This window comes from Toxorhynchites rutilus, chromosome 1 (genome assembly GCF_029784135.1).
Source record: "Toxorhynchites rutilus septentrionalis strain SRP chromosome 1, ASM2978413v1, whole genome shotgun sequence".
NCBI lineage: Eukaryota > Metazoa > Arthropoda > Insecta > Diptera > Culicidae > Toxorhynchites > Toxorhynchites rutilus.
Genome location: NC_073744.1, coordinates 158,077,084 through 158,098,742, shown reverse-complemented (window position 1 = coordinate 158,098,742; position 21,659 = coordinate 158,077,084). Strand labels below are relative to the sequence as shown.

At 36.0% G+C, this 21,659-nt stretch overlaps 2 protein-coding genes across 9 annotated transcripts in view; one reads left to right on the top strand and one right to left on the bottom strand.

The window, feature by feature from the left end:
- Positions 1-21,659, top strand: part of LOC129763363 (cation-independent mannose-6-phosphate receptor) — a 251,516-nt gene that overhangs the window by 82,860 nt on the left and 146,997 nt on the right. The gene's annotated exons all lie outside the window — the stretch shown is intronic.
- LOC129763361 (protein toll) overlaps positions 1-21,659 on the bottom strand; it is a 116,293-nt gene that overhangs the window by 62,669 nt on the left and 31,965 nt on the right. For both annotated transcript variants that reach the window (XM_055762343.1, XM_055762344.1), the window contains exon 2: positions 16,849-16,895. The gene's annotated coding sequence lies outside the window, so the exon portion shown is untranslated. The remainder of the gene's footprint in view (positions 1-16,848; positions 16,896-21,659) is intronic.

Genomic DNA, 21,659 nt, shown 5'->3' with positions numbered 1-21,659 from the left:
ACGGTAGGCTTCCATACCTTAGGTTCTTCCTCTCGTTTAGTCAGAACGTGTCTTGGTTTCTTCGCCACCCCCCCAGGGGACGTGATTTCATAATCGAAACCAATGCTATTGTGATGCGTGTGGAAGCGCGAGAGATAAGTGGGAGTGATGCGTTGGGAATCACAATGGAATTTTTTTTTCTTGTGTATCAATCAAATGGGGTGCGTTTTGTATTATTGGAATCCATGCCCGTCAAGAGTCAAGACAAACAAATTTAGAAATAATCTTTCAGTTTTTTCACTTTTTATTAATCGTGAATTTACACAAAGATTCTAGGAAATATGGAAAAAAATATGCTCAGACAAATTTGTGACTTTAAGTTCCTTCAAATCATTTGAAACATTTTTACAAGTTTTTCCTTGTTTTTCTGGTTACATTTCGTCTTCAAAATATAGTTGGATTCTTGTAGAGAATTTTATCTATTCATGATTTTATTTTTGTGTTCATCAGGTTATTCATTAGTTATTGTTACAACCATTCTCGAGACATAAACTAAATTATATTCATAATAATTGTAACTCAAAAACGATCTTTCAAAATTTAGAATGTTTTCGCCGGTCTTAGGGGTTGTTTCATACATACGTTTTTTTTTCAATTGCCTCCAATCAAACACTTCAATTCTGTTATTTTACATTTTCGTATGACCACGTTTGAAGTATTTTAACGGGGGTGTCTTACATTGGGATCTTTCCTTTAAAAAATCTTTCCTTGAAAAATTACATGTTTGATCCGGGATGTTATTTTATAGTTTTTAAAAATTGTGTGCACTGCGCATAAAAATAAAATATGACTAAAATAAGAACAATGATTCAACTTCCAATGGTTCTGGCGTATATTTATGTCGGGATTTCAATGTTTGAATCAAATCTTGAAATATTATAACAAGGGTGGAACGGTTGAAAATTGATCGACTTTTTTCTATCCAGTCGTCCATTTCAAAAACTTATACAATCTCTTTTGTTGTTCGAAATGGCGTCGAATCCAGAGGAGCATAAACATTTCACTCGCGCATTACTTAAATCCGAATTATTCCTACGCCGACTTGACAAAAGTGCTTAAAAATGGCCAAAACCACTGTCACAAGCGTTATTCAAGTGCTCGACTTCTAGAAAGCTATGCATCAGAGACATAAATCGAAAAGTGGAACAGGAATTCTACGGACGATATATTGTAATACAGTTCACATTTTTTACATTTTTCATGCAAATTATTTGATTCTTTTTTTTTTTAATTTCTACCATATCAAATTGAAACTATAATTTTAGTTTTTTTCATGGAAACAACTTGTTTGAAACATTACAAATGTTGATTTTTTTCCTAAAATATCGCTACTTTTCATCAAACCTTGTTTAACGCTATATGACCCAAGTATCCATTGGAGTTTGAGTATGTACCATAACGTTATTGTTGATTGAAATTATCAGCTAACGATCTAAGTTCCTGTAATTCGTGGGATGTACACGACGACATTTGTGCTTCTTAGAGGCGGGTGAACCAATCGGAGCTTAAAATCTCTCATATTCTTCAGTACTTCTATTCCAGTAACGCTCTAGCCACCGAGCAGCCAACAGCTTTGGTTAAGGCTAAGAATTCATTTGAAAATTTTCAATTTTATATCCGATTTGAAACATAAATGAATTGAATAAAATAATTTAGTGTCCTACGTTAGCAATGCTGTCACTTCTCTTGAGCAACGATGTTGTGTTTTCTTTCATTTTTATTTTATCGACTTGAATCTCAAAGTTGAAGTCAGTTTAAAAATTTCCGAATTCATTTTTTTTCTTTCCTTTTCCCTTCTACCCCCTCTCTTCACTTTATTTCTCACTTATGTCCCTCTCTAATCTCCTCACTAGTCTTTCCCCTCTCTTACTCTCTTCTCATCTATTTCATTCCTCTCTCTCTCCTTCTTTCTCCTCTTCTCTCTCCTCTTATCTTCTATCATTATCTCTTATGTCTCCTCGATTTTGTTCTTTTCTCTCTACATTTTTTCTTCTCTTCTCTCTGTTCTTTCTCTTCTCTTTCTTCTCTCTCTTCTCTCTCTATTTTCTTCTCTTTTCTCTCTTCTCTCTCTCTCCACATTTTCCTCTATCCAATTTCTCTCTTTTCTCTCTCTAATTCCTCTCAATTATTTTTACAATTTCTCTGAATTTTTTCTCTAATTTCTCTCAATTCTTTCTCAAATTTCTCTTCTCTCTCCAATCTCTCCTTATTCTCTCCAAATTCTCCCTCTTTTATTTTCTCTTCCCATTTTTCTCTCTTCTCCCTCTTCAATCTTCTCTCTTCACTCTCAATTCCTTCACTCTTCTTCCTCCAAGCTTTCTCTATTTTCTCTCTTTCTCTCTCTCTCTCCATTCTTTCTATCTCTTCTCTTTCCAATCTTTTTCTCTTTTATTTCCAATATTTCACTTTATTCTCCCTCAAATATTTTTCTCTTCCCTCTCCAAACTTCCTCTTCTCTTTCTTTTGGGTTCTCTGTCCACCAAACTTTCTCTTCTCTTTCTTTTGGGTTCTCTGTCCAATCTTTCTCTCTCTTCTTCCTCAAATATTTCCTTCTTCTCTTTCGAATCTATATCTCTATCCTTTCTCTTCAATTTTTGTCTCTCATTTTCATCCAACCACTCGCTCTTATCTCTCCAGACTTTCTCCTTCATCTCTCTCTCTCTCTCTCTCTCTCTCTCTCTCTCTCTTTTTTTTTTCTTTTTTCTCTTTCCATTCTTTTTCTGTCTACTCTTTCTAATCATTTTCTTGTTTTACCTGTGTTTCTCTTTCTTCGCTCTCTGTTTTTCTTTTATTTCTCTTATCTTAGCTTCAATCCGCAAAACTGAAAATAGATTTTTGAAACCTGTAATTTGAAAGCAGAAATCTGTAATCGGAATAGAATGTGTGTTTCCTGGAATCGTAGTACGAATCTGCCTCTGGAATTTGGAATTTGGGATCAAAAACCTCTTATTTGGATTCAGAAATTTTAATTCTAAATTTAAAAATCGGAGCTCAGATAAAATGTTGGAATCCTTATGAGGCATAAAATGTATGAATATACAGGTCGAAAATGGTACCGGAACATTCTGAAATTTCAGATTCTATATCTGGAAGATAATCTTAAATCTGATGATCAGAAAAATGTGATATAATATTAACTAGATGTTTGGATTGAGATATCCATAATATGAAGTTGAAAATCATGATTTGCATTATTGTGTTAAAATAAAAGTATCAGTTTTTTAAGAATATTATCCCTTTCCCGTACAACATCGAGTCTCACTCGTGGGTACTTGCATAACATAGGGCGCTAGAACGCTCAGCAGGCTAGTGAAATCACTTGATGTGTGACGTATTAAATAATACGGGAAGAGGTTAAAATGATTGTATGTATGGAGCAGACCTCTCATTCTCTCAGACTGGATGTCAGCTTGCAATTGTACTCAAAAAATCCTAAACGATGCCAAGTAGGGATTGAACCAAGGCCGGCTGGGTTCTAAGGTTGTTTCTCATAACCACGCTATGCACACAACCACTGGCGTCATCATACCAATGCACGAGAATATTTCACCACATTATGAAATGAAATTAGATCTTATAAGTATACACGAAAGGTGTTTTCTGAGAGTAAAACGGAGGGCGCAAACAACGTGGAACCTCTGATGCGTGCTTATTTGCAAAGTGTCTCTAATTTTGCTCTCTTATATTTCTCTCATATCGCTATGGCATATATATTATAATCAAATTCTAATGTATGAGTATGTCGAAAGATGTGCTAAATATATATTTTAGGGTGCAATCAATGATTCTATGGTGGTTAGATACTCCCCCTCCCTCTCTTAGGGTGGGCTGCCATAAAAATGAAAAACAAATTTCTGTATAACTCTAAAACTAATCAAGCAAATGGAGCCAAATTTGGCATGTCAAGATTTTAGGGGACACAAAATGTTTCTATGGGGAATAAACACTCATTTCGCCTCTCTAAGGGGAGAAGAGGGGAGGGGTCTGTCTTTGTTCTATCATATTTTCTGTATCAAACATTTATACCATGTAACGGAGAAACATGTTATTTGCAAGTGGTTGAAAAATCTTGAACGAGAATTGTGTCTAAAAATAATCTGATATTATAATGATGAGTTTTGGTAGAAGTATTAGGAATTTTTTAGTAAAAGGCAAATTCAACGGGGTCGATTAGAAGACCAATCAATGAGCAGTTCTGCGATTGGACTCATAAACTTGCGCTTAGTAAGAAAACGTGAATGTTTGAAGGTATTGATAAAAAAAAACAAACTTTGGGCGGGACGAAGTTTGCCGGGTCAGCTAGTAGTTCAATATAACGTGGAAGAGCAGCTCTTTGTCTAAGAAGGAGGAATTTCTTGAAATTGCAAAAAACATGCAAAATTGGAGTTTTTTTGTTGGAAAAAGTTAAATCACATAAATTTTGCATGGAAAAATATGCAAAAATTATGGTCTGCAGTTGAATCATGAAATCTATTATGTGAATTCGTGTTATTATTTATCTTGAAATTTATGATTACTTTTGCTATACAATCATGTGAATTATTTCAACAAGATATTATATTACACCCACTGAGATTTGACAGTTAGCAGTAAATGAAAATCTGCGTGAAGTTCATTTTCTGTGCTAATCTAACTTAGACTTGCTCTTAATTTATTTTTAGTAAATAATTTCAATACGAAAATTACCTTACGTTATGATTTGTTGTTCATCGCAATAAAATTTGTTTTCAAATGTTTTGGTTAAATCTTTTTTTGAATTCTACAACTGTAAAGTTGGAAAAGTATCCAGAAGAAATATTTCAGAATGGTAATCCTCTTGCTCAAAATAAAATTACGTGTCCAAATAGCAACTTCATGAACATGATTCGTTAAAACGAAGCTTAAGGTTTATTAGTGTCCCGCTTCCATTTACCCGTCCCGATTTTTTTCCAGCCTTTCGGTCGCTTTGATCTGCGGAATTTTGTTTTATATGCACACGAAAAGACTGTACAAACAAAGCACTTTCGGTTTATTTTATGCCGCGAGAAAAAACATCGTTTTTTGGCTTCCTTCATGAAACGTGAATTGAGCGCAATGCGTGGAAAAAATAAAAATAAACAAATAACAACCGTTCCATCTCGAATTCGACCGACTCTTCCGTCGAACGCGCTCGTCCTCCCTCACGAACGGATAGTGGAAAACCGTCGTCATCGTCCTGAGAAGACACGACGAAGGAGGATGAGTGCAAACACTCACCTTGAATATCCGCACAACTGCTGCTGCTGTCGGAAAAAGGATACACGTCTTCAAAGGTTCTGGACAACGGGAAAAAAGAGATATCGTATCACACACAGAGATTTGTACTTATCGCAATCTGATGGTTTCCTGGCTTTTTTTTGTTGGTTCTTCAGCTCCATCCTTTGGCTATGAAGATGAAAGAAAATTACATCCTTTCCTATTCGCAGCATATATTCTCGAGCTCGAGCGGAGGCCCTGCCTCCAGAGATGGCAGACTTTTGTTTTCGTGCGAGGCCGTAGATTTGTTTTGGAATGTACGGATTTTAATGAATTTTGAATGCTAGTAACAAGGTTAGGAAATGATTTTTGTGAAAGTCATCTATTGGTCCGTTATCCATCACGCAATGTACATTTTGTCGAGTATAAACTAGATGTTCAAGAAGTTTCCAAATTATTCTGAAGCTTTATGGCTGAGTTTTTAAACCAACAATCATGTTTTTAGCAACGGAATATGTCCCAATAGATCCATTGAGTTGACGGACACACTGTACATTGTACAATGTGCTTATGCTAGATATTCTAGAATTTTTCGAAACAATTCGAAGTTTAGATCAAATGATCAATCGGATCAACTTCGAATATCGCAATATTCTCAGGAATGGGACTCATTCCAATAGATTCTTGGCCTTAAGGGTCTTAAGATCCTCAGATCTGGCACCCTTATAGTGGTTTCTGTGTCATGTTATGGAGAAAATGTTTCTGCCTTAGAAAAGTGTTACAGTTCAGAACGCTGCGCTGCGATGGAACACTCATTATGGGGGGCGCAAAAAAGGGAGCACTTCCGTTCCTTTCGTCAGTATTTTCCTCTTAATGAATTAAGAAAACAAATTACACAATGGAAAGCTGCGGTATGCGTAATCGATCAAACAGTGGAAAGCGTGAATCGAATATCTTTGCAAGTGGTGCACCAGCTGCTGTTGCTACTAGTGCTATTTGTTTCACTTGAATGATTTTAAGCAAATTAAGTTTGATGAAGACCGAACGTAAAACAACAGCTCGGAGGGGGGAACGAGGGAAGCGAGCAACACCGGAATTGGATTGTAAGAGCGCGCGGGCAGCCCTTGGCAAATGTGATCAACGCAAAGTTAGTTTTGATGGTTTTCAATAGTTAGTGCGAATCAAATACCATAAAGTTTCTGTCTCAATTGGAGCGGTTTGGATGGAACCATCTGTCCGCCGGTAACGGACGCGCGTATCGAACCATGTTCGCTGCTTCCGCTAGATTTTTACGGCCAGCTCGAAACCCGATCGGAATCGGACGAAGAATTTGGGGTGGTACTACTATAAGGGAGTAAGTATTTCCTTCACGGGGCGGCAGTGGACGGAACGGTGTGTGCGGTCGAGTTGGTAGTGTAACTTCGCGTGTTTTTTTTGTTCAATTTCGAAAGTGTTCAATCACTGGAACACGCGGTGAGCTCCGGTGAGAAGTGGTGTACGATGGCTATCTGTATCATTCCAGCAACAGCAACAGCAGCAGAATATTATGCCAATCGGAGCGTGGCGAGACAGCAGACGCAAACCAACCGATGTCCGAAACAGTTATTGTACACCTGATGTTCCGAGAGAGCATTCCCCGCTTCAGGCTTACACTTCTTCTCTTACGGAACTGTTATGGAGCGAACTACAACACGGCAACTTATTCATTATGTCATAGTTCGTCAAGTCGTTAGACAGTTTATTGCCCGGGCAGTTATTACGACGCAGCTTCTGAGATTCACACTCTCTTGGTAGCCAGATTGACGGCGTCCGCCGTGTAAAAATTCGCGGGAGCATCCCGCGCCGAGGGGGAAAAACTTTCCGAGTGCTCTGCTCAACTTCCGAGTTGTGTGCGTGTATGTGTGTGATGCATAAGTGCTATGAAACTTACGGATGTCTGCGGTCCGAAGGGAATCTCAGACTCAGAAATTAGCCGAAATTAAAAAGTTCAACCTCTGACTTTTTCGCTTCTTACTGGGGGTCGTTCAAGGGGGGACGCACCCACGCGTAGTCTGCTGCGGAGCCGACCGGAAGCAGAAACGTTCCGTTGAGAAGCCGTGGGAGGAAGTTAGTCTATGACTATGGGGCCGTTAATAAATAATAATAGCCCCGTTTATGTGCGCGCACTCTGCGCGGCAGTTGTGGAAAGTAGAATTATTTTTTCCGATGGCGGCAGCGAGAATGCGGCCGCGAAGTTCGGGACATTAAATTGGGAGGCAAGTGTCTTTTGGTCATTAAAGTCCCGTGCTTTGGTTGGTTGGAATGGTTCCTCTCCAGTTTGCTACGCAAAAAAGTAACCGCTTGAAGTTGTATTCTGTTTGCTTACGATGGTATGACGCAAAACGGAATTGCTTTCAAGCGGAAGACATGTAGCCGAAAGAGATTTTTTGACGACCCTTTCTAATCTCGACTCGTTTGAGTCTATAACTTCACATACTCAATCTTCGAACGATCATTCGCTTCGTTATTGATATTTCGCATAAAATTGTTAGTGGAAAGGGTTTAAAATCAGGACGTATAGCAGCCAGTAATGTAATTCTATAAACGCTAAAACCTTTAATCTGAATATAAAATACGATATATAGCTGAAGGATTTTTTGCCTATATCTGGAATCTATTTTTAATACAGACAAACCTGTTTTGATGCGGTGGATAGGGACCACACAAAAAAGTCTAAGATTTTGAAATTCAATTTTGAGTAAATCTAAATCTATGTTAGAAATCTGAACCAGGATGCTATGTATATGATCAAAGTCCGGCACATGAACAAAGAATCTAGTCTAGTGTATGAATTATGAGTTTAGAATCTTAGCTTAGAATCTTATTCGAAATGCAGAAACGTAATCACAGTTTTTAAAATCTGAATCCGGAATTTTTCTATTAAAAGTTTATATTTTTATCGAAATTTGATATTTAACTCGTTGAGCCCCGAATTTTGTTTGCTGCTCTTTCCATTCAGCCCGTTTCAAGAGCGTTTGCAAAGTATCAGTGTCGGTGCCAGCTACCAAAGATATTTATTGTGTGAACAGAAAAAAGTCACAAATTCAACTAGAAAGTAGTCAAATTCTGTGAAAAATCCGAAAACAAACCGCGTACATTTTTATTTTCATAATTTGTAACTGTCAGTAACTCAACGTGTTAAATATTAAATTTGAATCTTGAATTTGGAATTCCGAATATATAATCTGGAATCTGAAATCTGAATCTGGAAACTGGAAGTGTAAGTGCCAAGCTGGACACATGGCTGTGGAATCCGGAATTTGGACTATGAATCCAGAATCTCAGTTCTGGATTCGACATTCAGAACCTAAATTTGAGATTATGAAATCTGAATTTGCAATTTTTCAGTTCGAAGTCTACATTTTGGATCGAAGTTTTGATACTTAGGTATGAAATTTCGATCTTGAATTTGGAATCTAAATTAAGAATCTGAATCTGGAAGCTAAGTACAAGATCAAAGTCTGGCATATGAATATGGAATCTTGAATCTTTCAACCTGGAATTTGAATTTAAATTTAACTATAAAATCCAAAAAGTTCCAAGGAATCTATGGCTAAATGTTTGGAAGCTCAGTCTGAAATCATAATCTGTAATTCGAAATTTAAATCTGAAATAACTGTTCAGATGAATCTTGATTCTAAAATTGGAATCTGAATTTGGATCCTGATACTAAAAATTTTGTTCCTGAACCGGGTTCGTGATTCAGACTCTTAAGATTTGGAATTTCAATCTGGAATTTAAATCAGCTTTCTAAATATCGGGAATAAAATTCATGTTCAAATCTTAATTTTGAATCTTGAATTTGGAATCTGAATTTGAGTTAAAATATAAGGTGCTAGCTCAGAATATTTAACCGGAGTTTAGAATGCGGATTCTGAATCTTGAATCTCAACCTTAAATCTGAATCCTAATCTGGAATTCTAATCTGGTTTCTGTTTTTGAAAAGCAATCTGAAGATTGATTCTAAATCCGAAATCTGAATTTCAAAATTGTGGACTAAAAATTAAATACTCAGACCTCCAGATTGGGACTTCAGAATTTAAATCTGAGACTTGAAATCTGAATCTGGAATTCAGATGAACATTCTGAATTTCAAAACGTAAGTCGGCTTTCAAATCTAATGTCTGAATCTATTATATAGAATTTGGATTCTGGAACCAAAATCAGAGTACCCAAGCCTGTAACATAAATGAGGTATCTGGAGTTTGGAAACTGAATTCTGGAACTGGAATCTCAGCCTAAAATCTGAACCTTAACAAAGAACCTGTGATTTGAAAAGTTAGAAATAGAATCCGTAATTTGGAATCTGAACCTGACATCATAATCTGGAATAAGGCACTAAAATTGAATTTCCAACCCCGATTCGGAATTTAAGATCTGATAAAAAACTAGAGTTCGGACAATTTGAAATATTTAAATGTTGGATTTAAAATTACATTTTCGAATCTGAATTGGAAACATAGACTAGAAATCTGAATCTGCAATCTTAGGATACAATTCAAGCCAGTTACATGAAAGTGGAATCTGTAGCTTGGAATCTGAACTCTGAATTTGGGAATTCAGCCTAAAATCCGAGTCTTAATCTAAATTTTTAATCTGTGGTTTTAAAATTTGATTTGCAATATGAATCTGGAATCTAAGTACAATATCCTAGCCCAGAGTATCGAATTTGGAATCTACACCCAATATCAATATTTCCAATTTGGATATTATAATATGTGATGTGATTTGATTTCTTCTGCTTTTGGATTCTAAATCTTAAATCTTGAATGTGGAATCCGAATCTGGAATCTAAATTTGGCATCTAAATATAAGACCCAAATCTGGAAAAGGAATGTGTAATATGAAATCTGGAATTTAGTATCTGTATTCTAAATCTTGAATCTCGAAATAATATCGAATCTGCTATCTGAAACCCAAACCAGTAATCTGAATCTGATTCAAATCTGTTCAAAAATGTTGACTTCTGAATCTTAAAACTGAATTCCCAATTCCTAAATCTGGTTCAGAATTAAAAATCCAAATCCTAGATTTGAAATTTGAATCTTTGAGCATGTTGAATATGATGAAATGAGCAACAATCTTGGGTAATTAAAAATTTGGAATCTGAAACTAAAAATAATATCCAAGCCCGGAAAATAAATGAATCTAAGTCTGACATCCAACAACTTTGGGTTTAGAATCTGGATTCTGAATCGCAATCTAAAGTTGAATTTTAATCTTGAATTTCAAATCCGAAGTATAAAATCCAACAAGATCTAATGAATCTGGGGTTTTGAATCTAGATGCAGAATCTGGTATCTCAACCTAAAATCTGAACATTTGTCTGGAACTTTATCCTGTGATATGAAATTGCAAAAGTCTGAATCAGTTATCTTGAATCTTTAGTTGAAATCAGAAATTTGTAATCTGATTTAGGATTCTGCATTTGAATACTAAATATTACTATATTATAATATATTACAATAAAATAATTATAATAAAATGATCTATATATTTTTTCTCAGAATTAAATCCCTACGCTATAGCCTCAGAATTGAAAATGAAAATCTTCGGAATAAAGAAAAAAAAATGTGATCGGGATTTGGAACTTAGAATTTTGAACTCCGACGAAATATTTATCCAAATTCCAAACAATCCAAAAGATTCAAGGAATCTGGGGTCTAGATTATGAATCTGAGATCTCATAATCTGAATTTCAATGTGTATTCTGAGCATGTAATTTGCAATGTTTATCTGTAATCTGGAATCGAATCTGAACTCCAACAATGGAATCTGAATTTGGAATCTGAAACTAAAGATTCAATTCCCAAATCGGGTTCGAATTTCAAAGTTGGAATCTAAAATCTGGAATCTCGAAAGATTTGTTATCGAAATTTCAATATTAATGCTCCAATATCGAACTTGAATCTTGAATCTGTAATGTGGAATATGGAGTTTAAATCAAGAAATTAAAATTTAAATCCGAAATCTGAAATTTGGATGTGGACTTTAGAATGCCTGAGTCGGAAATCTATAAATGGAATGACAATATCAATAAATTCGAAACCGGAATTCAGAATGTAGAATTTTCAACCTTGATCTGAAATTTGAATCTGAATCTGTAATCTGAATTTCAAATCTGAATCTGTAATCCAAGTATAAGATCGAAGCCCTGAACTTGAATGAAGAATCTGGAATGGAGAATTGAGATTCTGGGTTCCGAAAATAATTTTAATCTGAATCTAAATCTGGAATTTGAAACTCTGATTTGAAATTTGAACCTGTTGGCTGAATATGGATTCTAAATCTGAAATTTGGAATCTGAATGTATGATCGGAATTCGAAATGGAGAATTTAGAACCTTGATCTTAAATTTGTAAATTTGTAAAAATGTAAATTTAGAATATTAATCGGGAATCTGAATATAGAATGTAAATCAAAAACCTGTATTCGAAATATTACTTTAATTTGAACTAATTGAAAAATAAACTTAACATATGTACATATGCTTCATGTACACAATTCTGCAAATTGTTGTTTTGTTTCTTTTGTTTGTAATAAAACATTGTTTCAACTGTAATAAACAAATTTGAAAAGAGATTTATTGCTATGATGGATACTTACAACTTCGTGTAAAGTTCTTTGATAGATCTAATAAACTTTTTCATGCAGAATTGTACGATAATTTTGTACTAAAATGACTAAATGTTGAGTTTTCAATAAATTTAGTACAAAAAATGCGTTTTATACAAAAGTCTACACCAATATTATGAATTATTTATAAAAACATGATACTTTTCTCAAGGCTTTCGATAGAGATTATTACAAACAATAGATTATACATAAACTATTGTTTGTAATAACATTGTTTTAACAGGAAAAAAATAGAATGATTTAGTTTATAGAATTTTAGTACAATAGTGGATCCTATATCTAACTTTGTATAAACACTTTCGGAGATGATTTTCTTTTTCATGTAGAATCGCATAGAATTTTTTTTTGTATTAAAATAATTCTACAAATTCTAAAATTACTGAAATTTGAGTTTAGAGTAACACTAAAAAAAATTTCGTAAGGTTTTCTTCATGCAGAATTTTTTGTGATCTTTTTTTTTGTTGTACTAAAATTATTTAAGTGAATTTTAAGTGGGTTCAATACGGAATTATTTTATATGCACAAATCTGCACAGGGAAACATGGTGGATTTATAAAAAAAAAATAATGATACTTCTCGTGAAGCCAGAAGACTAAATGCAAGAAGCGATGTAACGAAGCGGTAACATCCGTACCTGTCACGCTAATGATCATGAGTTCAATTTTCACTCTCGACATTCTTCCAAAAAATTGAAGTAAAAGCGATGAACCAGCCAAAAGTGTTGAAAGTCACTATAATATAGAAAAAAAAGACTAGATGCAGATTTTCGTGAAGAATATATTGTTTGTAATTTTTTTCAACTGTAACGAACAAATTGAAATTAATGAGTTTGAGTAAGTTTTGTACAGTTAGCTTTCTATACACAATTCGATACAAGAATTACTTTTACATTTACAATTTTATACAATTTTGAATTGATTATAAAAATATGATGCATTTATATTTTACATTTATATGATTTTCTTTAATATGATTTTTATCCCTGCCGTTTCGAAAAAATGGTCAACAGAAAAAAAACAAATTAATTCAAATCGATTAACTATTTTCAACGCACCAAATTTGAACACTAACTGCATTGACTGGAAAATGGAATCAATGATTTGATTAGCTAATTTTCATCGTGTTACCATAAGCCGCAGCCACCAGTTGCTTCTATTTTGTTTCAAATCAAACACGGCTGTGTTCCGTAAGTTTCTCTCCGTTTCGGCTCGATGCAATGATAATCTCCATCGAATTGAGTAAGATTCGAAAGGAAATCATCCGTGATCGCGACGCACCTCGTCCGTCGCCCCCGGCCTCCAATAGTGTGTTTAAGCGCAAAATAAAAATCCGGTGACAATCGAATTAGACCAGAATGCGTTGTTTACCCTCCTCTGTCAAAAACTCTGCCTTTCTCGCTAGACTCGCATCAGTGCTGCTGCCTTCCGTCCTTCCTGGAGGCGCAGGAAATTAAGCAGCAGGAATTTGCTCACTGTAGCTGACATTTTAAACAAATTGGATAGAAATTTGTGTGACGTCGTCGTTGTCGTCCTCGTCGTCATCGGGGATGCTGTCGACGGCTCTTCTCTCGTGTGCTAACGAGCGTTACTGTTGCTGCTGCTGCCGCTACCCAGCCGCAGGAACGCCTTTTTCCCGTATGGCGTTGAATTGTTGCTGCCGGCATCGGACGCGATGAATGGGGGCGGCGAAGTGGTGAGGTAGTGGAGCTGGAGGGGATGCTTGTGCAGACAGTTTCCAATTTGATTAAAATTTACATCAGTTGCAGATCATTCGCCGTGGCAGATTCTTCTACATTCGAAATCGTCGTTTCGGATTGCCTGTGGAATGGCTGAAACGCTGAAAAACGTGGCTCCAAAATACAGCTCTGTCATCTGCAAATTCCACACCGAAAATTGGAAAATCAAATCATCATCACTTCGGCGCTGCTGAGTCGGTCGCGCGAAAGCGTTTGGAGTGTCGAGGGTTGGAGGAGGCGGTGGTTAAAGACGGACCCCAGTGCAAATCTGCTGGGAATTTGATTTTACCTCTGTCTCTCAGCGACTACTGCTTATTTTCCCAGTAAACTCAGCATTAGAAATAACCGGCGTTCGTTTATTCATCGCTTTCTAAGTGGGACGAGCAAAAAAGGAGGAGGAAAAGGGGGAAACCATTCACGTGTATACGAATCCGAAAAGATGAGGAATTGATTTTGGGGCGAGTTTTTCCGATAGGTTTCGTTGAAACAACGGAACATGTGCTGTTGAGTGATGCTGCGACAGTTGAACAATTTTGCGATGGATGCCCAGCTGTCATAACATTGATTTCGTACAAGAACAAAAGTCATCGAATGATGGGGTAGTTCCATTGAATAATGAATCCATTCGAACGCTGTTCACGTCGGGCATCTTATCTTGCTCCCGAAGATCAGAGCTTCTCTGGCTGGTCGTGAAAGGCAATCAGCTTGAATAAACAACATTTGCCGGCAGTATTTATCAAGCTTTGAATACCGCTGTTGCCGCCGTTGCTGCTGCTGCTCCTAATCACACACCAAGAAACCACGGTGTGCTCTCCCCCATGACACATTATCCCCACCGTACGAGCAGAGCCAGAGATGCCAAATCTACGGAAATATCCGTAGATTTACATATTTGTTTTCTTTTTACGGAAATACAGATACGTAGGCAAAATCTACAAAATTTAGTACATTTAGTACATTTACTACATACAACGTCTTAAAATCTTCATGAAATAGGTTTTTTTTCAATAAACGAGCACAAGAGTTCTTCATATAGTTCTGCATGAAAAAATCATGTTGAAATTATTGTACTAAGACAAACCATTATCGATGACAAAAACACATACAGGTAAACTTCGATATAACGTACATTTCGCTTTCAAAATTGTACGTTGTATCGAATTGTACGTTATATCGAAGCATAATAAAGTACTCACAAACGTAGTCTATAATACATTATTGTGTTGCTGTTTTAGTAAAGTCAATGAATAACTTCAATCAGAAGACGAAGCCAGCTTTTCTCATGATGTACTGTTGATTAAAGCATGATTCATTTAGAATCCGGAATTACAAAACCAGCTGTATTTCGGGATTGATTGAAGGTACAAAACTTGTTTTAGCATCACAATACAGATAATTTATTGTTCTATCAGAAAAAAAATTGGATTTTTTTCCCTCCACACTTTGGAAATGTGTACGTTATATCGAGTGACGTTATATCGAGGGTACGTTATAACGAAGTTTCCCTGTATTAATTCGAAAACGACTAGTCTTATAATAATAACATTCGACAAGTATTCAGGTTTCTAAGCAGAATTGTGTATAGAGAGTATCTTTTGTACTAAACTTATCCACAGTTTTGTTTTGTAATTAAGTAAATTTAGTAGAACAATAAATAATAAATACAATTTGGCTTGAGAAACCTTATGAAATATAAATTATCTTTTCATGATGTATTTTACGAAGAATTGTGTATATTATCCATTTTTGTACTAAATTTTGTTTTTTTTTGTTTTTGTTTTTAATAAAAAATAGATTCTACCTTAGAATTTTTTATTAAAGTTACGATACTTTTCTAATTATTTTTTTCATATGGTTATTGAAAGCAGAATTGTATGGAATAGATTTTGGTACTAAAATTGCTTGTTATATCGATTTTGTCAAGTTTGAGTGAGTTTGGCACAAAAATGAATATTAGATCGAAAGTAGATTCTACTGAATAAAAATAAAACAACACCAGAGTATCTGTATAGCATTTTTCATTATTAAGACCTAACATTCGTTTATTGGAGCCATCGGCGCGAAAGTATTTAAACGGATTAATTTAGAAACAGAACCTGGCACCCCTGAGTAGAGCGTCACGCTCTCATAATAAAATTAATACTGTACCGGGTATAAATTATGTACGAACATGCTTCTCGTATAATTGCAAATTATGAAAAATGAAGTCGTGTGTCACTTTCCGCCCTCCCGGGGCCCAGGTGCTCCTCTCGGTCGGTCCTCCCTTCAAACCCCATTCTCAGTCTCGGTTCGTTAATGATTTACACACGAGCAGAATAACACATCTCCCGTCATTCTCGGAGTAGTGAATATGGGGAGACGCGCGCGAAAAACATATAAAACCCGATGATGGATTTCTTCTTCTGCAGCAGCATCCCAGAGATATGTGAACCTTCACCATCTTCCTCCGACGAAAGACCTTTGCTCGCACACGCACACACATATACAATCGCGCACGCAGAAAAAGGATTGTGTAATCAGGTTTATTCCGTCCGTCTGGCTCGTCTCCTGTTTTTCGTCGCCGTCGCCGTCGTCGTCGGGATGTTGCGGTTCGCCTGCTACCAACAACAGCCATAAAAATCGGCTCAGTGACAGACCAATGTGATCATTAATATCCATTAGAGTGTGAGGGAGTTGGGGGATGCGGGTTCTTCTCGCAAGCAAGGCCTACCCCAGTCGTGACACAGGGATTCTCCCCATCCTCACACGATGAAGGGCTCGGCTTGAGAGCATGACTTTTGGATGAAACGGTTCGTTGGTGGTGGTGCTTGATTGACATTTGCGGTGACAAGAGTTGAGCTGAGCGCGAGTTGGCAGCGAAAATTGGCGTTATCAAAATTGATTGAATTGGGCGCGCGCGGAGAGCAGCTAGGACAGGACAGACAGGGGTGTAATGGGCTGATGAATTGCTTTACGCTGGTTGTGAATACTTCGTTTTACACTCAGCAAAAAAAATCTCTCTCGTCTAGGATTTTTTTTGTAATTCCAAGCTGTCATACATTTTTAGAGAATGCGAGGTCTGCTCCATACATACGAATATTTCAACACTCTTTAAAAGGAGCACAAGAAATAGCTTCTTTTCCGCCAACGCTAGTTTAGGTGTAATACTCCATACGAATAATATACAGAAAAAAATATGAAAATACCTCTCGATGTTTGGGTGGATGATTCCGTTGTCTTGAGTGTATCCAATCTGAAACAGAACAGAGAAATGGAAAAACAAAAATATTAATAACATATTTTCTTTTAATATGGGTTGATATCAAAATATCTACACGATCTGCCTGCGATCCATCATCATTCAGACATTCGGAATACGAATATCTGGAATGTAATTCAATTCTATTAGAGTTACGATCAGTAAATGATTCGTTTCAAAAGAGTTTAGTTGCTGGTGTCTACAATGCTCAACCCTCTCAATCTCTTAAGTTCTCAAGTAATGAGTAATTTTAAATGGTGCTTTTATTTGATTTTTTAAATATAACAATTTAATTTTATTATTATTGATATTTAAAAAAAATAACTCAGAAATAGCTTTGTCAGGTCTTTAATATGTTATGTAAAATTAAATTATCTTCCCGTTGAAAATATTGAAATAAGCAGTCGTTGTAGACTACTGGCACTGAAATCCGATTTTTTTTTCTTTTTCTTTTTTTTCTTAGAAATGAAGTATTTCCGATAATTACTTTATTTTTTTCCCCAAAAATTTATTATTTTTCTTTATTATAGAGACCGTTGCTTGGTTCTTCTCTCAAAAATGACGTCAGAAGATATTTAAGTTATATATCTTTTAAATCAGTCTTGAAAAATTGCAATTCTTTGGACTAATCTAACCTAGAAAGGATAAGTTTAATGACGAAACAAAAAATACGGGTCCAATTATTTTCCTACCAAATATAAAAAAGTGGGTGAACGTATAACTTTATTTTCGGTGCAATTGCTGTATATCTAAATCAACTGCTCTATTTTGGATTCTCACATAACTTGAGAACGAATCGTTCGTTTTGTTGCTGTCTTCATATTGTTGTGTTCGTCTCCACCCAAGGAGTGTTTGTACGATGTGCAAACATTGAACAAATTTGAAGTAAAACTGAAAAATTCGATAAAATTGATTTTTTCGAATGTGTTCTCTGCAATAGCAACATGTTTTATTTACGAATGGAGAAAAAACTCAGGAACTGAAAAGGTGTCTGATAATCACGACACTGATCATTTCTCATTGGCAATTTATTGATTGATTGGTTTTTCTCTCTATTATAGAAGCTTCGGACTACAAAGTTCATTTGGCTCTAGCCCTGAAAAGGCCAATTAGGAGATCAATCAATGAATGGTTCTGGGATCGATCCCACGAATATTCCCTTAGTAAGAAAACGTGAATGTTCGGAAGTATTCATAAAATCAGCGTAAAATCAGTTCAGCGCGGGAGGAAGTTCGCCGGGTTTGCTAGAATGAAATAATCTTCATGATCATTCGAAAATAGCCCTATCTTATTTTGTTATCTTCCAGAAATTTTCTCTCTATTCAAAAGAAAGTTACACAGACTTATTTTGGAAATTTTATTGCTACTCGTTACTTTAAATTGATGAACCATTTTTAGATTTTAGATGTTTCTTTCAATGGATTCTAGAACTATGATGGGGAAACGAATTTGTTATTTCAAACTATCATCATTGCTGCAATTGTATTGCATTTTTATCATAGCACTACGTTCAACAGAAACGTATATGGTAAAAACCTATGAAGGAAGAATGTAACAAAAAATGAAATATTTTGAACATTTATAACTCGACTATTTCCCTACAGATCGCAGAGACGTTTGCATCAATTGCTTAAGAATGTTTCTACGCATCTACTGAAATAATGGAAATGATACATTTTTCAATCGAACTATTGTACAATAAAGAAATATCAGACATTGTCTAATCGAAATCGCACATTCTGATTGACACACCGACACGATCGATCGGTGCTCTGTCAACTGTGTCCCCAAAAAACGAGGAAGTAGCGTAGCGGCGAGGCACAATTCGTTGTGCGACAGTATAAGAGACGGTTTCCATGAGTTCTATTCCAGTATCGCTTTAGACAGCGAGCAGTCAACAGCATTTGTTAAGATTGAGGGTCAATTTGAAAATTTAAAAATTTACTTTTTGTTACTTTGCTGCTGTGACAATTGTTCGTGCCCCTCAGTGCAAATATTCGGTTCTTTTTCGGACATGCTGCTATAGTCATTCGCAGGCGGAGTTGGAAACCAGCTTTCTATTTTTTTTGTTATCGAATTAACAAATCAGCAATTTAATCTGCCTCATCATCTTTGAATTAAAATGATGCAGGAATGTTACTGTTTGCGAAGAATTGTGCATATGTTGTGCTTATACAACGATTCCATTATAAAAGAATAGGAAAAAAATGGTACGATTCTTTTGAAAAAATTGTTTTTTTTGGCGTTTTTGCCATTTCAGAAAATTTGTTGCTTTTGAACCTCTGAACATATTTTCGATATTTTACTAGCAAATAAAAGGTTTTTAAGTTTCCTGACTGATTTTCGATCTTTTACAACAACAAAAAAAGGTATTTAAATGGACTCTCCATTAAAATGTGTATTTGTCCACAAATTATACTATCCAGCACCTTTCGCAGGACGACAACAGAAAATCCGTACCCAACCGATTGTGTTGTGGTGCCGGAAAGCGTGCTGTACTTTGACGCCACTTTTAACGCGGAGACAATGCTCGAACTTGCGAAAATTGGATGATTGATCGGAAAAAGTCATAAATAGGCACATAGAAACACTCCTGAGTCCACACAAGCTCTCTCCTGACAAAAACGTATAAAAATCAATAAACAATAAATTCCCAATCACAGCTTTAGAATCGAATGTTAGCTGATCACTGTCTAGAGTACAGCTAAAACTTAAAGAGATGGAAAGTTGAATTCACAATGATGTTGACCATGATTCCTTTTTGCAAGTGAAATGTAAACAAACCTAACACTTTCACCGCTGCTTTCGTTTATGACTGTTCGCACTATCTACCCCTATAATTCACAGCGGAGCCGATCCGGAACGCCTACAGTACCCAACTCCTTACCCTTGGAAGCTGTATTTTTGCCGCGAAAAATCCAGCAGTTTTCCACGCTGAATAACTACAGTACCCAACAGTTGGGTGGTCCCTTTAAACGTACCCGAGACCTATTGTTTTCTTTTTTGCTCAAATATAATTATGTTTGTTTTATCTACTGCTGGGTGGATGTGCGACTAACGTTTCCGCTTAGCTAATTAGCGCGTCCCCCTGTGTCTTGTGTTGTACAAATTCAAGCGCATGTGAAAATCGGGGGGTCGTTGTCGTTTGTAGTACCACGAAAGATTATTGCAGGGCGTTGCAGGGTGGGTATCCGATAAGATGAAGTCATGCTGATTTTACGTGCTACACTGAGGGGCGTGGGTTACGCGACGCATATATACAACTTCATGTTGGGTACACGCGAGAGACACGTACATGCATCATGTGTGCATGTACCGAAAGTGCCTGAGACCCGAAAAGGGGGGTTTTTGAACGTTTGAACGTAGATGAATGCGGTCGTTGTATCGCTTCTCGGCGAACAGCAGCGCGAAAGTTTGGGAAAACTCCACTGTGCATCCATTTATTCTGTCGGAACAGGTTTGCGTGTTGATGCTCAAGATAAAGTTAACGACATGTGTGTATTCAAATTTCTACGGGGATTCAATGTCGGATTTCGGCATCACCATGCAGCGCTGATAAAGTTCATTCACTTCTTTGCTGAGTGGAAAGTTCGCTCAATTTGTTGATGTCATTTAGCAGTTAACTTTTGGATGAAACAGGAACTGGTTTCAGAGTAACTCTATAATAGAAATTCATCTTTATGCTAAATTGACAAATTTCTTGATCATGTTCGATTTGTTGCTCATTAAATTTTGATGGTTGACCATCACGGAGTTGCTGTTTGACGTCATTGAACTTTTCTGTCACTCAAGCTATTCGTGGAATGAAGGCCAAAGTTTTCGAAAATGTTTTGAACAATTGGATTGGATAAATGGATCAACGAAACAATTCAGTACACGTGTGTATGTTTCTGCTGCAGGCGACACGCGCTAAATCTCACGTTTAAATTGGTCCAACAACAATCGATCATGGATCAATCATCTCCAACTGCTTCCATAAAACCATGGCCCTTTTCAGGGCCATCAATTTTTCAGTAAAGAGTTATTTCGAAAAGTTATTATTTCGAAAAATTAGTTCAATCATGTTTCTACAGATATAGACCTCTACGAACATCTAGATCAGTTGAAAACATCGACATGGTAAGCTTATCTGTCCGGCGAATGGCTTAGCGCTCTCTACGCAAACATTCTGCTGCTGTTGGATATTCAAAAAGATTTCTTTGTCGAACAAATTTATAATATTTTTTGTTTGGTGATTTTGGTAAAATTTTCATCTCAGTACTCTCCCTTAAAAAGGTAAATCCAAAATAATTGATTCGTCCTTGGTTGTGATGATAATGGTTTCCTCGTCATTGTCAACACAATTCATTTGTAAATCGGGAATAAATGTGACAATTTCTTACCATTTTAAAAAATAAATGGTTTCACAATCATTCGGCAAATAATTGTTGCAAAGAGTTTTCAAGCATAATATTCAGACGAACAATCGATTCTACCTCAATCTCCTTCTTTCATTAGAACTTTACCCGCCATAAAATTTGTAGATTTTTTGACATTTTTCAACTTCGCTTCAATCAAATTTCTATTGAAGATATACAGTAAAACCTGTTTTTGTGCGATTTTGTTTTTGTATCAAGAGACAACATGTCTCAACATACAGAAGAAAATCGAACGTTAATCACGAAAGGAATCTTCAGGATTTGGGTTATTTACTTAAAGAAACATTTTTTATGCGGCCCCTATTCTCCGCATAAAAAAAAATGTTTTTTTATGTTGTGT